This window comes from Hakea prostrata, chromosome 9, assembly GCF_041222555.1.
Source record: "Hakea prostrata isolate BN-2017 chromosome 9, UWA_Hpros_2, whole genome shotgun sequence".
NCBI lineage: Eukaryota > Viridiplantae > Streptophyta > Magnoliopsida > Proteales > Proteaceae > Hakea > Hakea prostrata.
Window position 1 is genome coordinate 54,159,457 of NC_142608.1, and position 4,675 is coordinate 54,164,131.

At 35.9% G+C, this 4,675-nt stretch overlaps 1 non-coding gene across 1 annotated transcript; it reads left to right on the forward strand.

Moving 5' to 3' along the window:
- The first annotated feature begins 4,021 nt into the window (after positions 1–4,021).
- On the forward strand, positions 4,022–4,093 carry TRNAG-UCC (transfer RNA glycine (anticodon UCC)). The gene has a single exon. It is a non-coding gene; the product is annotated as a tRNA-Gly (tRNA).
- The last annotated feature ends 582 nt before the right edge of the window (positions 4,094–4,675 follow it).

The following is a 4,675-nucleotide window of genomic DNA, read 5'->3' on the forward strand; positions in this document are numbered from 1 at the left end:
GATAACTTCATCATACAAATGGTTTTCGATGGGCTTCAAAGGGTAGAAACCTCTAAACATGCTTGACTCAATCGTATACTTTACCTTGGCATTGGGGTCTCCTTGCATCGATTTTCATGCATTTTTAACCCATTCGAGTTGACTTTTCTCTCCTTTTAAAATCCATTAAGGTGGTCAAGTCATTTCCTAGATCATCCAAGTCAATAGGTTCAACTTCTAGACCCACAACTTTGACTTTGATGGCCCATAACTGCTTTCTACTGGTGCTCCGGGTTTGTGGACCTAAAATGAAAGTTTATCAGGTTAGGATTTTAAGGGATTTCACAGTTATCACCCAACCTAGGTGGCTAACAGCAATTCAATTCATAGCTAGCAGATCTTAATAGTCAACAAGCACTTCTAGATCAGAATATTGTTGGCCCAATGTATCAACAATCATTTCCTTATTTTTTTGGTAAACTATTCATAATCGTAAAACATACAAGATCAAGAAGAAGAATTTGTGTATTTTTAACTTTGTTTATCGTTCTTTCTTTGTCAATCTTTTCTATAACTCTTTCGAAAATCTGATTCTCAAAGGTCGGGCACTTTAATATTTACAATCACCAAGATGTTCATCAGCTTTGTAGTCCAAGATCACACCACCCATGTAGGGATAGTTGGTCTAGGCTCACCAGGACTGATTGACTCCCCCTTGGACTGCAAACCAAAAGGGCAAATCTCCAGCTCAAATCGAAAACCAATCTTAGGGGGACTTTTGGGACTTCAATGGAACAATAGTGATGTCCAAAAAATACCTTCCAAACACCCAAACAAGTCTCCAACTAAAAAGCCCTAATTTGATTAATAGAATCTTGCCCGTGGGCATCTTTGAGATGATGAATCGGTCTCAAATGGAAGGAATAACAAAATCCATCACCCATTGGGGTTGGGAGACACAATGGAAAACATAAACAACCATTCGATTCAACCAACGACCACCATTATTGCAATCAATCATCTTAAATACTAAGAAAGAATATATGCAAATAGGGTTTTAGAGGTCTTTTGACCTCAACACTCGATTAACTCCACTTTATGCGCTTCAGCATGCCTCAATCCCCAATGATTTGACATAATACCAAGATTTTCCCCTCTCCCAAGCTCTTAGCCTCCAAAAAATACAAACAATTCATTTGTGAGTCAAAAGAAATATAAAAGAGGGTTTCTAGACTTGAAAACACAAAATTCCCAATTTTTTGGGTACGGGGTAAGCAATGAGTTTGATCAACTACCCCCAGGAGACCACCCCCCATTCATCATACGAATGCAGTTTCCGACGGGCTTCAGAGGGTGGAACCTTAAACATGCTTGACCTAATGGTATACTTTACCTTGGCATTGGGATCTTCTTGTATCGATTTTCGTGCATGCCAAAATTGCCTTTTTAACCCATCTAGATCAACTTTCTCTCTCCTTTTAAAATTCATTAAGGTGGCTGGGTCATCTCGTATCTTATCCAAGTCCATAGGTTCAACTTTTGGACCCACGGACTCGACTTTAATGGCCCACAACTGCTTTCTTTTGGCACTTTGGGTTCGTGGACCTAAAATGAAAGTTTATCAGGTCAGGATTTTAGGGTATTTTATAGTAATCACCCACCTAGGTGGCTAACATCAATTCAATTCATGGCTAGGAGATCTTATAGTCAACAAGCACTTCTAGATCAGAATATTGTTGGCCTAGTGTATCGACAATCATTTCCTTATTTATTTGTAAACTATTCATAATCGTAAAACATACAGGATCAAGAAGAAGAAGAAGAAAAAGATGTGTATTCTTAACTTTGTTTATCATTCTTTCTTTGTCAATCTTTTCTAGAAATCTTTGGAAAATCTTATTCTCAGAGGTTGGGCACTTTAATATTTACAGTCACCAAGATGTTCATCAGCTTTGTAGTCCAACGGTTAGGATAATTTCCTTCCAAGCAATAGACTTAGGTATGAATCCCAGCAAATGTAAGGTAATCATATTCATTTCAACGTTACTAAGGCTCTTTTTGGTATAAATTCTCATTCTCTATTATGCCTATTTAAAAGAAATAAGTACAAGAATTCATTATTGGTCAAGAATGAAAAATGGTGTGGTGAATTTTGTTAAAAATAAATTATGGAATGAAAAATAAGTTTGGTATGTCAAAACAAAATATTATTAAAAAATGATAGTAAGCAAGTGAGAAAAGAGAAGAAAAGTGTGGTTTTTTTTTTTTTATAAAAAAATGTGTATTGACTATTTTACCCTCATTTTTATCTATAAAATTCTAAGTAAACCATTGCATAAATGAAAATAATGAAATTCTCATTATAATCCATAATAGACAAAAAGTCTATTATGAATTTTGGAGGCTTTTCTATTATTTTAAATAAAAACAAAACCGATAATAGATGCCAAACAATTTAAAATGATGAAAAATTCTCATAATTGAGAATGATAATTGATACCAAAAAGAGCCTAATATATCCAGTTCATTTTTCATTCAAGTTTTAAAAAAGAGTAAAATTCTAATTTGCCTCTCATTATGACTTTTCTCAATTCAATGCATTTTCAACTCCGACTTACTTGTTGAAAGTTTCTTTAATACTGGTCCTAGGGGCTTCCCATAAGGTTGTTCCTTCTAGTTTGCTTGCTTGAAATGTTTGTATTTTTGTTTTATGCTTATGGCTAATGCTCCTTCCTTTCATCATCTTCATTGTATGCTACTAGTCTTCTGCATTATGACTCGCTCAAATATTCAATGCATTTTCAACTCTGACTTTTCCATTGGAGGTTTCTTTTATGCTGGTCCTAGGGCTTCCCCTAAGGTTTCTCCTTCTAGTTTGATTGCTTGAAGTGTATCTATTTTTTTTCTTTCTTTTTGCTTATGGTTAATGCTCCTTCTTCCCTTTCATCATCTTCGTTCTCTTCTACTCCCAGTGGTAGCCCTTTCTTGTCTTTTACTAGGTCAATAGGATTTGGGTCTAGCTTGTAATATGTTCATTAGCATTTGTAGTCCAATGGTTGGAATAATTGCCTTCCTAGCTATAGATCTGAATCTAACTCCCAGCAAAGACATTGCTATCATACTAATATCACATAATACTAATTTGCCCATTTCATTTTTCAAGCTTTAAATCAGAGTAAACTTCTTATTTTCCCCTTATTATTACTTGCTCAATCCAATGCATTTTAAACTCCAACTTTTCTGCTGGAGGTTTCTTTAATGCAGGTCCTAGGGGCTTCCCACACGGTTGTTCCTTCTAGCTTGCTTGCCTGAAATTTATTTTGTTTTTTTGTTTTATGCTTATGGCTAACGCTCCTTCCTTTCATCATATTCATTGTCTACTACTCCCAATGGTGGGCCTTTCTAGTCTTCCGCATTATGACTTGCTCAATTCAATGCATTTTCAATTCTGACTTTTCTATTGGAGGTTTCTTTTATGCTGGTTCTGGGGGCTTCCCCTAAGGTTTCTCCTTCTAGCTAGATCTAGGGGCTTTTTTGTTGTTGTTGTTGTTGTTGTTTACTTATGGCTAATGCTCCTTCTTCACTTTCATTATCTTCATTCTCTTCTACTCCTAGTGGTGGCCCTTTCTGTCTTTTACAAGGTCAATATGATTTGGGTCTGGCTTGTAATATGTTCATTAGCGTTTGTAGTCCAATGTTTAGGATAATTGCCTTCCAAGCAATAGACTCGGGTCCAACTCCCAACAAACGCATTGGTACATACTGATATCACATAATACTAATTTGCCCATTTCATTTTTCAAGCTATAGATGAGAATAAACTCCTTATTTTCCGCTTATTAATTCAATGCATTTTCAGCTCCAACTTTTCTATTGGAGATTTCTTTAATGCAATTCCTGGGGCCTACCCTTAAGATTTCTCCTTCTAGCTTGCTTGTTTGAAGTGTAACTGTTTTTTATCTTTTGCTTGTGGCTAAGCTTCTTCTTCCCTTTCTTGTCTTTGCTAGGACAATATGGTTTGAATTTGCCAAAGTGTTCGTAAGCGTTTGTAGTCCAACGGTTAGGATAATTGCCTTCCAAGCAATAGACCCGGGTTCGACTCCCGGCAGACGCATTGAAACCATATTGTTTTATTTTTTCTTTGATAAAAGAATCATACTAATTTCATATAGTATTAATTTGCCAATTTCATTTTTCATTTCAAGCTTTAAAAAAGAGTAAAATTCTTATTTGCCACTCACTATGACTTGCTCAATTCAATGCATTTTCAAACCTGAGTTTTCTGTTGAAAGTTTCTTTAATGTTGGTAATGGGGGCTTCTCATAAGGTTATTCCTTCTAGCTTCCTTGCTTGAAGTGTTTTCGCTTTTTGTTTTACACTTATGGCTAATGCTCTTTCCCTTTCATCTTTTTAGTCATCTTCTTCTCTCGAGGTTAGGGCTTTCTAGTCTTTTGCATTATGACTTGCTCAACTCAATGCATTTTCAAATCTGACTTTTCTATTGAAGATTTCTTTAAAGCTATTCTGGGGTTCCCATAAGGTTTCTCCTTCTAGCTTGCTTGCTTGAAGTGTATCTATTTTTTGTTTTTTGCTAATGGCTAACGCTCCTTCTTCCCTTTCATCATCTTCATTGTCTTCTACTCCCGGTGGTGGCCCTTTCTTGTCTTCTATTAGTTCAATACGGCTTGGGTCTGGC